Source organism: Aricia agestis, chromosome 21, assembly GCF_905147365.1.
Source record: "Aricia agestis chromosome 21, ilAriAges1.1, whole genome shotgun sequence".
Classification (NCBI taxonomy): domain Eukaryota; kingdom Metazoa; phylum Arthropoda; class Insecta; order Lepidoptera; family Lycaenidae; genus Aricia; species Aricia agestis.
Genome location: NC_056426.1, coordinates 1,604,352 through 1,619,393, shown reverse-complemented (window position 1 = coordinate 1,619,393; position 15,042 = coordinate 1,604,352).

Genomic DNA, 15,042 nt, shown 5'->3' with positions numbered 1-15,042 from the left:
GGTGCAAAATTAAGTTAAGTATATTTTTAGACTTAAAATATATTTAACGCTGTCTTTATCACAAAAATATATAAAATGTACGCTTAAATTATTTAAAGAGATTTATTCTGCTTATTATTGTAAATTTTATATTCTATAATTCCTATTATTTTAAGCTTATTAACTTCATTTAATTCGCTTAAAATGGTATAAAAATAATTATTTTAGTGAGATGATAAATATATTGTGTAACTTAACAACTTAGGTAAGTTTTATTAATTAATTAATATAAAAACAAGATTAATTAATTAAATAAAATTGTATGTTTATTAATATAAATGTAAAAATTAAAACAATTTGGAAAAAAACAGGGTAATTGGTATCTTATATTAAGTAGAGAATTCTATTTTCTATGGATTTTTATGGCTCTATGATATTTACAAGTTCTTCTAAAGTTTATATTACGGGTTATAATATATTGTAGTGTCATTTCAAATTGTTTAAGCTATGTTCAAGACTGTCCTTAGTGTAATAAATTTATTAATTTTTATTTTTGTTTTATTTTCATCGCAATGACAAAATCTAAATATATAAAACTCAAAGGTGATCACAAACTGACATGGTGATGTATCAACGCACAGCAACGCAGATCGGGCTGAAATTTGACATGCATTTAGATGTTATGACGTAGGCATCTGCTAAGAAAGGATTTTGATCAATTCTACCCCCAAGGGGTTAAAAAAGGGGATGAAAGTTTGTATATTATAATAATACATACTTACGCGAGCGAAGCCGCGGGCAAAAGCTCGTTATATTATAAAATGAATATTAACACATCTCACATACATAATCTATTTTCCCACCCTTTTGACTGCATAGTAATGAAAGAATACATCAGTAGAAATAGTATAATAATAATTATTCTCGTTACAAATATTACCTTATTGTTTCGTAGGTCAGACTATGTATAACAAGATCCTGCCAATCGTACATTTTTGAGACAAATAATTAAATACTAGAGGAGGAGGAGGAGTTTTTGATTTATTTTTATATTTCAGTTGATTTAATGAAAGTTAAATTAAGGCCGACGTGGGAGAGCCATGCTTCGGCACGAATGGGCCGGCTCGACCGGAGAAATACCACGTCCTCACAATAAATAAAAAAATAATAAAAGCGGCGTGAAACACGTGGCTGTGTTTCGCCGAGTGAGTGAGTTTACCGGAGGCCCAATCTCCTACCCTTTTCCCTTCCCTACCCTCCCCTATTTCCTTCCGTACCCTCCCCTATTCCCTTCCGTACCCTCCCCTATTCCCTTCCCTACCCTCCCCTATTACCCCTTAAAAGGCCGGCAACGCACCTGCAGCTCTTCTGATGCTGCAAGTGTCCATGGGCGACGGAAGTTGCTTTCCATCAGGTGACCCGTTAGCTCGTTTGCCCCCTTATTTCATTAAAAAAAAAAAAGTTTACCATTTATGACAAATAAAAAACTATATTATGCTACATCTCGTTCAAACCAATTTTCGTTGGTAGTTTTTATAGTAATGAACATCATATATTTTTTTTAGAATTATCATGCATCTACTTTAGAAGTTAAAGGGGGGGGGGGGACACAAATTTTACCACTTTGGAAGAGTCTCTCTCGCAAACTATTCAGGTTAGAAAAAAAATGATATATGAGGACCCAATAGTAAGTATAGCTCTTATAGCTTCGGAGAAAAGTGGCTGTGACATACGGACGGACGGACGGACAGACAGACAGACGGACAGACGGACAAACATGACGAATCTATAAGGGTTCTGTTTTTTGCCATTTGGCTACGGAACCATAAAAAAACAAACACAGAGATAAACAGACATTGCGATAGAATAATAATCCAATTCTTAGAAATACTTAAAAGTGTGTAGCACATCGCCATCTAGCGGTGAGTAGAGAAACTACAAGTTGTATAAAACAGCGAGAACCGCGCATTCGTTGATGTCTTATACATGAAGTAGAATATTTTTATTTTTTTTAGCATCAATTATTTATTGGTTTTCTTTTTTAATTATTATGCATTGATAATAATAAGAAAATAATGTTTTAAGCATTGATAAATTACGTTATTAATAAAAAACCTAATTAATTCTGGGTTTGTCAATTGAATAAAATACATACTTGCTTTAAGTATTAATAAAACTTATTTTTTTTAAGTAAACATAATTAACGAAACTCAGTATTTTTTTTATTAAATTATATTAGGTATCTTTCGCATTAATGGATTATTTAGAATAAAGTAAACAAGCAAGCCTTTCTCAAATCTCAGTATAATATCAATAATTGTAAAACAATTTTATCACTGCTGATATTCGACACTTGCAACACAACAGGAGTCGCAAGTGTGTTTCTGACGTTTTAAGAAGGAAAAATTGTTTTTATGTAACTTTATATACATCCTTTATTAGAAATAAAAAGTTTACTACTATAATAAAATATTGTAGTGCTGTTATTAATAATTATTAATAAGTTATATTTCAAAATTATTTAATATAAAGTAGTTTCTTATTAAAACTATAATGAAGTTGATATTATATACCTACATGGGCGTACCGAGGGGGGGGGGCAGGGGGGGGGCAGCTGCCCCCCCCCCCCTGGATCATGTTGACGTCCCGACTAAGTATATTATCTAGTACTTTCATCTATAAAAATAACGAATTTTTGCAATTTGTTTGCAATACAACTAAAAATTATTAATTTTTTATTCTTTATACCTAGCTTATAAAAATTCTGATTTTCCTCCCCCTTGGCCTAGAATCTGTGTAATTTGCCCCCCCCCCCCCTGGCCCAGAACCTGGGTAATTTGCCCCCCCCCCCCCTGGCCCAGAACCTGGGTACGCCCATGATTATATACCTGTATGATATTAAAATATATTTTTTGGACATGAAACAACTACAAATCACATACCTAGGTACCTTATAAAGGTTTAAACACTATAAAAAATTTCTAACTTTTATGTGACAATAATAAATATAAAATTTATTCTTAAATAAATAAATAAATTCTTAAGTAAGGTTAAGTTCATCAACGGTAGAAAAGAAGGCTTATAAATTAAAATGTAATTTCAGTTACAAGATCAAGAGATTCTGAAAATAAGGACGTTGTCAAAATTTCATTATAAATTAACTTATGACATTCATCATCATCATCCCATCGTCAGCTAGAAACTAAAGCCTAAGATGTAGAGACCCACATTTATACCGGTTAGGGAAGTGACAGACAAACAAACACACACAACGACACAGATAGCGTATGAACACTGTGTGTATACGCCTTTCACCTGATGCCACGCACACTAGGGCAGAGGATAGAGAAACTGTGGAGTAGTGTGTTATTTTTTATTATTTAGAGAAGTCAGTTACTTCTATGACATATTTACAAACTTTATAGATGCGGGAAATTGTCTGTCTGTATGTCTGTTATCTTTTCAAACCCAAACCACAGAACCGATATTGCTAAAATTTGGTATGGAAATAACGGAGTTGTGAGCAACATCTAGTACTTTATAAGTATTAACTATTTACTTTAAGAGTAGTAATTATTATAAAAATATTTTAATTTTTAGGAATGGAATAGTCACAGTTTTGTTACGTCTATGGTGCGTTTACAACACTGATTTTATGTTAATATTATGAACTTTTGAACGACTCCCAAAACTTAGATGCACTCTAATTCACTGAATTTACTTGATAACTTTATTTCAGAAAGCGTAATTATACGCAGAAAAATTCAAATTCCATAACCATCTAATATTTTAATTACCAATAATCGAATCGAAACCTTTTTTTTTATTTAAATATATTTACGATCTCTATTAAATTTCAAAATTTTAATCACAATCAAATTGTAATTTCTTTGGAATGTATATAGCAGAAAACCGCACTAAAATAAAATAAAAAATCCATCAAAACGACTCCACGCCTATCTCTAGTCGCATTCCTCAGAGCTTTCTCCACACACACAGACAAACGCGGTAGTGTGTGTTACTTTCACTTGACTTCCACAAGTGTATACCATGTGCATCTTGAAAGTATGAAGTAATGGGTTCTTACTCCAAGATGCTATTGGTTTTTTAAGAGGATACACCAGGGGTGAGAGAAATTGAAAATAGGTATTTGAAAATGTATTGCTGTCTCACCAATCTCAAGTCTCCCACCGCAGAGCGCGATAGAGACAACACGACAAAAGTTCTAATAAAAGAACAGAAAATCTTCGATTCGTTGTCCGCTGATTCCTTCTCCAAAACTTAACCGATTTAAGTATTTTTTTCATTAAGAATTAAAGCAAGGCTTGAGCTGTGTTCCTATGTTTTATTTTTTTTGTATATTCTAGCCAGTTTTGTTCTCTGGGTGTTTGAACACAGAGGAAAATCTGGCCATTTTTTGGGTTTTTGGACGTTCTTATCTTTTTTAATAATTAAATTATGAAAAAAAAAACATAGGGACATGAAAAAAAACATAGTGGCCATAGATATTCAGAAAAAAAATCATAACTCTACCGGCATTATCCAGGGAGGAAACAGGGGACAGCGTTTATATGGAAAAACGGCGGTGTGGAATCCTCTTAATAGCAATAAATAAATATTCGGAAAATATAGTAGGTAGCTATAGTTAAGAATTTATATTTGATGAGGCCGCTAGCTTCTCCATGATATTTTGCATTTCAATATTTTGCTACAATTCCAAGCATGATATCCCAGATCTCTACAAAAGTATTTATACTTACATCCACTGCAATTCGCATAGTCTTCTACATTCATATCTCAGTATTAATAAAAGTATAGCTGATTATACAATACGCTTATTAAAATGAATTCCTAGACAACTTCCATAAAATTGTATATAATGGTACTTTTATAAATTACAATTAAAATTTGCAATGTCCCGAAAAATTATAAGAAACATACTGTTTTAAAATAAAATGACTTGAAGGCAAAAGTTTATTTATCATTGTCAGTCTATCGTATATCTTTAAGCGAGCAATTCTTGTATAATATATATAATTGGGATCTCGGAATCATCTCAAATGATTTTCATGAAATTTAGTATATAGGGGGTTTCGGGGGCGATAAATCGATCTAGCTAGGAATCATTTTTGGAAAATGTCATTTTATTTGTGTTTTATCGAATACCGAGCAAAGCTCGGTCAAATAGCTAGTATTATTAGAGAATGTGGGTATATTCTTATAAGTTTAATTATTGTCAGTCTATATAATTATTGTTATACTTAGTATATTTCTATTATAATTTCATCGTTTAAATGAATTAGTTGGTGTCAAGAGATACGTAATAATTAACAAGCAACAAAATGGTATAATTTCAATCAATATTATTCTAAATTTACCGTGGTCACAACAATTTTTTCAGATAATTATGTAACTTTTCTCCTGATGTGTACTAAAACTAACACTAAAATTTATTTTTTTGTACACAAATAATACATATTTAGTCACGTGGCATTCGTTTCGCACGTGAGGCCAACGATTTTATCATTCAGAGAAAGCGAAAGTTGACGAAAACGTTTTAAGTATGTGTATATTATGTATAATGTATATGCGAGCACTGCAGGTATATTTTGTATGTTATTATGTCGAGATTTCACTTCAATGTCTGAAGAAGACTGCGTATATTGCCCTTAAACAAATAATAAGAAATGAATTGAAATAAACAAAAACATCTGTTACAAAACACCCTTAAAGTTTAGTTTAGGGGTGTCTGGCAGTGGAAAGCAACTGCCGTAAGTGTCTTTTTTTTTATGAAATAAGGGAGCAAACGGGTAAACGGGTCACCTGATTCAAAGCAACTTCCGTCGCCCATGAACACTCGCAGCATCAGAAGAGCTGCAGGTGCGTTTCCGGCCTTTTAAGAGGGAATAGGGTAATAGGGAAGGGTAGGGATGGGAAGGGAATAGGGGAGGGTAGGGAAGGGAATAGGGTAGGGGATTGGGCCTCCGGTAAACTCACTCACTGTTTCACGCCGATTTTCCGTGAGAACGTGGTATTTCTCCGGTTGAGCCGGCCCATTCATGCCGAAGCATGGCTCTCCCACGTATAACAGTGGAAGACGAGATTCTTACAGTTATTCCGAAGAAAATAAGAGAGAAACTGAGTTTTATAATTTATGGAAGGTTATGTACACCTTCACCACTTGATAGCTCCTAAAGTAACCGCGACCCAAATTCCATAGTTGCTGGTCGTTCTCACCTCTAAAATGTACAGAATAGAAATCAGCATATTTTAGGTTTGGCTGTCCCTCATGGCTTTTGGGCCAAAATTTAAAGTTTATAATATTGCTAGATGATGTCCATGACTTCTTTTATCACGAGGAATTATACTTCTTTCCGGGATAAAACGTATCCTGTGTCCTTTCCCAGGATTTAAGCTATCTCTAAACTAAACTTCAGCAAAATCGGTTGAGCGGTTTGAGCGTGAAGAGATGACAGACAGAGAGACGGAAAAATACTTTTACAATATTATAGATGTCTAAAGAATGAGTATCATAGTTCGTCCTTGAACCAACGAGCTCAACAAGTACCTGATGGTACCTGCGTATGTATCTCCGGTCGTGCACCTTTCTCCTCGCTTTCTACAGACGCGGATCTTCCCATTAGTGGAACGTTGTAATCGCCGATGCCACGCGATTATTACCTTTATTGATATATTATTAGAAGTTCTAAGAGTCTAGTACATCCATTACTTCCATACTTTACTTTACTTTACTAATATTATAAATACGAAAGTGTGTCTGTCTGTCTGTCTGTTACCATAATATTAATTGCTTGTGAGTGAATGATGTTTTTTTTGATATAAATAGGCATTATGATGAAAATGGCTCATATGTTTAAATAGGAATTAAGTAAAACAACGTAGGTTATTTTCTATGTAAATTTCCTCAGGCTGAGGGTTCATTTTTCTGTAAACATCATTACGAAAAAATCTTGTAGTAGGTCTGCTATTTGTTGGCAGTAGGCACCGATTATTTTTTTTCATATTTTATAAATGTATAATAGCTCCTACACCGGTTTCGGTGACGGTGGCCGGTTTCATTGAAACCAGACCGGCTAGGCAGGAGTAATTTTATAGTGCCCAAGTGTGTGCGCAGTACACAAGAGCACTCTCTATTCCTTTACTCTCATAACTCAGTGGGACGGAAGACAGACACGACCGGCGAGAGATCAGGCGCAGGACCGACTTTTTACATGCCCATCCGACGCATGGATCGTCTTACTTGTCAGACAATCAGATGATCAGCCTGTATTGTCGTAACCAAACTTGGAATTAACATGTTTCCAACGCGGCAATCGCCTCGATCGAATTTTCCAACGCGGGGACCTCCAAGTCAAGAAGTCAAGAGCCGCGCTCTATACCACTAGACCACGGAGGCGTTGTTTTATAAATTTATTAAAAAGATCACAAATGTAAAAAACTGTAACAAATCTCCTATAGTTTTTTTTATCAAATATAATATTATGTACTTTAGTAAGTTTCATTACGTTTCAACAAATTATTAGATGTCCTTACCCGTGACACACACTATATACCTGACAAAATCCGTTCAGACAGACGCACTTTCGCATAATATTAGTATGGGTGTAAAACAGGTCTGTATAGTGTCAGCTTACAAAAGTCTAGAACATAACACAGGTAACCGCCGAAATAAGTGAAAGCGTTATGTAACGGCGACCGTCACCGAAGCGGTGGCGCAAGATCCGGGGAAAGTGGAAAGTAGAAAGCTGTGACCTTCCTACAGGCCTCACCCAGGTAGGTAGGTGAGGCCTGTAGGTAGAAGGTTCCCATGGTACCTAACTGAGAAACACATATTAAAAAGTCGGAAAAATCCATACTTAGTAATATTATAAACTACACGACGCCCGCAACTCCGTTGCGTCAAGACTCGCTTATCGCGCGGGAACCGTACATTTTCTGGGACAAGCATCAGTCATCATCATCAGCAAAATCGGTTCAGTGGTTTGAGCATGAAGAGGTAACAGACAGACAGACACACTTTCGCATTTATAATATTAGTATGGATGTCAAAGTGTCTGTGACCCCGTCACGCCCAAGCCGCTGAACCGATTTTGCTGAAATTTGGACTGGATATACTTTGATTCTCGGGACAGGATATAAGATAATTTTTATCCTAAAAAAATTACAGGCGTCGTCTAGTATGAAATAAACGTCCATATTATTCCTTCACTGACTTACTTTACTAGTTGACATAAAAATACCTGAAGGAAGTGAAGCTGTTGAAATGAGATTAAGGGCTTTCTGATAAAGTGCCGAATAGGCTATTTTCAACTTTTTTCACAGATTCTCCATACTTGATCTGTCAAGTTAATTAGTGGATAGCTTATTCGTCACTTAGCAGGAAGTGGTGAAACCCCTTAGTAGACAATACTTTCAGTTATCAAATACATTTGAATTTATTTTATAAATAAAAGGTTAAAGGAATACGCGACAAAATTAAAACAAAGCACAGAATGTCGGTTGTTGCTTTATTTTAGTTTTAAAATCCTCTAAGAAATTACTATTTTTCAGATATTCAAAGATAATTTAAAATGCCTAGTTTTGTTGATTACAGAACCCTAAAACGGAACCCTAACCAGCAGATTTTTTGGTAGGTTAATAGTTATATAATTTAAGAGTAATCCACATTTTAGGACCGTCAAATCAAAGTATGAAATCCTTTCTATCTCTGTTAGCTACCACTTTCAAGATTTATCACAGATAAAAATGTTGTTTAAAATGAAGCTACTTACAAAAAATTTGCTTGATAGTAATAAAAAACAATGTTCTAGGGCTCCCTGACTATTTACCTTGTATCACACAAAAATTATGTCACTCAACCATAATATTTGATTATTCACCTTCTCAGAATCAAACTGTCTTCCCAAGTTCTCCAACGCATACTTTCGGAGCTATTCACATATTTTCACTTTCGTTTCTCGAACATCCTGTATAATCCAAATACAGGTGGTCTCGGTTATATCACGGAGAAAGCGGTCATTGACCCGGAGCTCGCGCCTCTCACTCCGATGAAAAAATGTTTTCTCTTCGACGTATGTGTATGTGAAGAATTATATACTATGGAGTGTAGATGGAGGAGAACTATCTTATATGGGGGATATTTGAAAATATGTCCAGCTGTACGCAGTAAATGACAGTTGAAAAATCCTCCAAGAGTGGCGCTAGCTGCAGCAAAGGGTATGGAATTAATGTAGCCGTTGGTGACAAAATATAAATTGAAGTTAGCCGAATAGCCGAGGCACAGAATTACTGGGTTATTATGAAAAATATAACCTAAAATAGCTGAAATAAAAGCTGCTAAATGATTTAAAATTTACCCTGTTGCTACTGTAGCGCCACCCTAATTTAACGCATTTCAGCGGACACTTTTTACATACAGAGATAGTTCTCCTCCATCTACACTCCATATTATATACTACGAGATGACGCCCACAACTCCGTCGCGCTGAAATTCGCTATCGCGCTGGAACCGTACATTTTTCCGGGATAAAAAGTATTCTATGACATTTACCGGGATCTAAAGTATATTCATAGGAAATTTCAGCAAAATCGGTTCAGCGGTTCGGGCGTGCGAGGTAACAGACCAACACAATATTATGTGTGAACCTTTCTCTTGATATTTTCTCTGGGAAGCGATTAATAAAATCAATGTTTTGGAAATCGCGGAAAATTAATTAAGAGTAGACTATAGGGAAAGACATCGGCTACTTTTTATCAAGTGGTGTAAAAGTAACAATCATTCCTTCATATACTTGTAAATACGAAAGTTTGTCTGTTACCTCCTCACGCTAAAACAGCTGAACAGTTTTCGTTAAAATTTGGCATGACTGCTTCGGTTTCCAAAAAATAACATAAAATGAGAGTTTTATTACGAAAAAAATTACGTATACTATCCAATAGTATCTAAGCACACCATGCGGAAGTTCGGCATGATTACGTCACCAATGTCAAACGCATACAATATGACGCGACCGAATTTCGACCTGGTGGATCATCGGTAATTTAAAATACATTGCAGGCGGAATCATGCCGAACTTCCGTCGCGAAACTTCGGCATAGTATGTTTAGACCATAAAGTTAATCTAGCGGAATAGAGCAACAATCTCGAGCTGTCAAACGTAACCAAAATTGGTTTTCATCTGTGTGAAAAATATGTGTACGCATACACTTACACAAGCATGATTGAACATGAATTCTATGAGATTAAATTGTCAACGTGCGGCACGTGCTGACTGGACGTCAAAAAAAGAGTGCTGCTATCATGTATCACACGTCTCTTTTTACCACGCAGTGTTACTGATAGTAACATCTCGCTTGCTCAGGCCTTTGTTTCTCTATTCCGCTAGGTAATAGGTATATTAACTTTATGGTTTAGACACATAGCATGACAATATAATATATTATATGTCAAATGCAAGGTACATGAAATTTACGTAGCAAATACATTCCATTTTCTCTAAGCGATAAACAGCTATTTCTAACAAAAACTGTGTGTTTGTATGTCAGTGTGTTATGGAAATGATATACATATGATATGAATAACATATAACTATGTCAATGAATTCTTGGCTGCACCATGATTAGAGAATTTTATTTTATACTTTATGTTTTATGGGATAGAGTTTAAAGTTGAATGGCGTTGTATGAGAAAGCGTGTCTTATAAACGAGCACAAAGCGCACCTAATAGTAGGTAGATAAGAGAAATTATTGACTCTTATCAATTGAGAAAAACTTAATTGTTGTACTAGTAAGTTTGTTTAGTTCTACTTAGGTAGAGAACTAAAATCATAACATTCAATAGTTTGAGCAAGCTCTTTACTTGAATTTTTGGGAATTGGTGAATGTGACATCTGGAATTTTTAATATTTTATTACAATTAAGTCTACATAAATATTTTAACATTTTTAAAATATGAAACGTTAAGGTTTGTTTGCAATTTGCATAGATTAGCCGCATAAATCATGATATTTTACCTATTTTGATCAAATTTGACACAGAATGCATGTTATGTAGATCGTTGGAAAGGATAAATAAATAAATAAAATAAAAAACTCTTTATTCAAACAAACAAAACAGATCAATGTACACAAGTTACAAAAACAGAAATAGTTTGAATTGGCGGCCTTACTGCTGGTAGCAGTCTCTACCAGGCAACCATAAAATATAACTAAAAATATTTAAAATCAAAGAAAGATAAGATACTAATAGAATAATATAAATAAATAAATATAATACACAAATAAATTTAATAGATACTTACTTGTACTTTATGCCGAATAAAATAAATACATATATAATATACTTATATTTGAATCAAAGATGAAGAGAAGGAGATACTCAGTGAAATTTTTTCGAGGGAAAATTTACGGTAGCCGGATTTTTTACATGCAATAATATACTTAATAATGATTGGCTTGCATGATTGTTATTTCTGATCATAATAATATTATTATCTTTTTTTTCTACTGCAAATGCCAACGACACAAATCTTAAACTGAATGTAGTTCAAAAGACCGACGTTAGAAAATTCCCACTAATCTTTTTGCTCACAAACTACTTAAAAACAAAGCAACTTGAAAAAAAAAGTAGCCTCTCACTAGTTACTACATTCGTCACAAAAGAATCATTCTTTTTCTTTTTGCTTTAGATGTGTATAGTAGCGCCATCTATTTGTTGCGTTGTCGAACTAAATGAGCCGTAAAAGCGCCATCTATTGTCGAGTTTTATGCACTACGTCGTACACAACGAACAAAAAGAGCATCGTAGCTCAGCTATTGACCGCTAGGTCGTGTTTTTTTTTCTTTTTATGATTCGAGTTCGCTACTTTTTTGTTATATCTAAGAAAAGTAATTCTAGATTACATTACAGATTATGTATCGATGGAAAGTGATGCATAATGACAATATTACTTAGCAGGGGGATAGACTTGTTGTTATGTATTTTCTTGTGGAGCCAAGTTTAATAACAACGGGTTCACTAACACCTAGAAAGAGATAATAGTATGTACTATCAGATAAGTTGATTCCTAGGCAAGTGGCGGCGGCCAAGGGCGTCGCCAAGGGGGGGGCAGGGAGGGGCAGCTGCCCCCCCTGGAGATTCTAAAAAAGTTGCCAAACATAATGCAAACAACGACCACTATAATATTAAAATCTGGTAATAGATGTAAGGCTCGTAGTACAAGTGAAAACCTTCATGTGCTGTCGACTTTACCTACAGTAATTCATACCTACTTTTCTCATTTATAGAGAATGAGAAAAGTATGAATTGTAGTAGGTAAAGTCAACTTGCCCCCCCTGCGCCATCGGCTGGCGACGCCCTTGGCGGCGGCGGAGTAATTTGGTCGCCTTAAGTCAAGCTTAGACGTGGGAGAGCCATGCTGCAGCACGAATGGGCCGGCTTGACCGGAGAAATACCACGTTCTCACAGAAAACCAGCGTCAAACAGCACTTGCGCTGTGTTTCGCCGAGTGAGTGAGTTTACCGGAGGCCCAAACCCCTACCCTGTTCGCTTCCCATCCCTACCCTCCCCTATTACCCAATTCCCTCTTAAAAGGCCGGCAACGCACTTGCAGCTCTTCTGATGCTGCGAGTGTCCATGGGCGACGGAAGTTACTTTCCATCAGGTGACCCGTTTGCTTGTGTGGCCTCTTATTTCATAAAAAAGAAACAACGGGCTCACTAACACCTAGAGAGTAAAAATAGTATATACTATCAGATAAGTTGATTCCTAGGCAGATCGCAAGCTTAAGTAATTTGGTGGCATTAAGTCAAACTCATCCGACCGATCGCAGCTAACCATAAAGTTAACATACCAAGCGGAATGGAGCAACAATCTCGAGCTGCCAAACAAAACCGAAATTGGTTTTCATCTGTGTGAAAAATATGTGTACGTATACACTTACACAAGCAAGATTGAACATGAATTCTATGAGATTAAATTGTCAACGGGCGGCACGTGCCGACTGGACGTCAAACAAAGAGTGCTGCAGTAATGTATCACACGTCTCTTTTTACCACGCAGTGTTACTGATAGTGACATCTCTCTTGCTCAGGCCTTTGATTCTCTATTCCGCTATTAACTTTATGCAGCTAACATTGAATTGACATAAGCCGACCAAATAACGTAGGTCCGTCCGCCTAGGAATCAATCTCCTCGATGGTACAAATAAAATACGTGGCACTAGGGACTGCCGCGGTAAAGCATAGCATTTTTTATCAACTTATGCTATTATAATTCGTAAAGTCGCACGCACACAAACACCGTGCCGATGCACGACAACACCGCACCTAGCTATGAAATAACTTAAAAATACTATCGCTTGTGATATCGCGGTGTAGCTGGCAGCACGCTCACAGTGTACGGAGGAGACGAAAAATCGGAAGTTTTCTATTTACTTCAGTTTTGAATAGGCATTAGTATTATGAATAGTTCCCGTATGGGTAGTTCCCGAACTGGCGGTAGGCCTCATTTAGACGCGACGTTCTAAAAGTGTTAACTTTGATAACCTACTTAGAAATAAATATTTTTCATTTCAAAGAATGGGAGAGTAGATCACCCGTGTGTCATTTGACAGTTCGCAATAGTTTTGATGCTAGGAGCTACGAAGATTTTGCGTTTTTTTTTAAAATGAAATAAGGGGGCAAACGAGCAACTTCCGTCGCCCATGGACACTCGCAGCATCAGAAGAGCTGCAGGTGCGTTGCCGGCCTTTTAAGAGGGAACAGGGTAATAGGGGAGGGTAGGGATGGGAGGGAAGGGAAGGGAATAGGGGAGGGTAGGGAAGGGAATAGGGTAGGGGATTGGGCGTCCGGTAAACTCACTCACTCGGCGAAACACAGCGCAAGCGCTGTTTCACGCCGGTATTCTGTGAGAACGTGGTATTTCTCCGGTCGAGCCGGCCCATTCGTGCCGAAGCATGGCTCTCCCACGTATTTTTTGCGGCCCGGAAGCGAAAAATCCATATTTCTCCAAATTTATTACGTAATAAATAAAATTTTGTATGCCACCTGAAAGCCTATTAAATAAGGTATATTTCAAGCTTTTTTCCTGATCCGCCGTGTCGATATTTTACCTACAATAAAATAATTTTCATTTTTAGGTTTTTATTCTTTTTATGCAAAACCAAACAAAAGATGCAATCGAAAATATCGACAAATTAAAGGTATGTAAATCAACGCAACGAAATGCTTGTATAAGCATTTCGTTGCGTTGATTTACATACTAATAAACAAGGTGTTCACAGTTTCACACGCCGCAACGCACACAATATTATGAGAGAGACGAAGCGGGAGGGGGTGTTGACGTTAAAACTGCTTCGTAATAACGCTGCGATGACGCAGCGCCCGTGTTTTTTTTTAATCAAATAAGGGGGCAAACGAGCAAACGGGTCATCTGATGGAAAGCAACTTCCGTCGCCCATGGACACTCGCAGCATCAGAAGAGCTGCAGGTGCGTTGCTGGCCTTTTAAGAGGGAATTGGGTAATAAGGGAGGGTAGGGAAGGGAATAGGGGAGGGTGGGAAGGGAAAAGGGTAGGGGATTGGACCTCCGGTAAACTCACTCACTCGGCGAAACACAGCGCAAGCGCTGTTTCACGCCGGTTTTCTGTGAGCCCGTGGTATTTCTCCGGTCGAGCCGGCCCATTCGTGCCGAAGCATGGCTCTCCCACGGAAAAAACGTGTGGCCGGCTATACGTCAAACGGCAGCGCTGCGTCGACGCAACGCTGACGCAACACGCCGTGTGGACTGGCTCTCATTTACCATCGAAGAAATTAATTTATAGGCAGATGGACCTACGTCATTTAGTCGGATAATGTCAATTCAACGCTAGTCGTGATCTGTCGGCTGGATGTGACATAAAGCGACCAAATTACGTAGGCGATAGGTCCCCCATGTGAATAGACTTCTGTGACAGTACAAAAAAATTATCACGGCACACTGCATGATCGATATGAAATGCTGAACCTATTTTGATATAATTTAACGTCTGCAACTTTGCGAGCG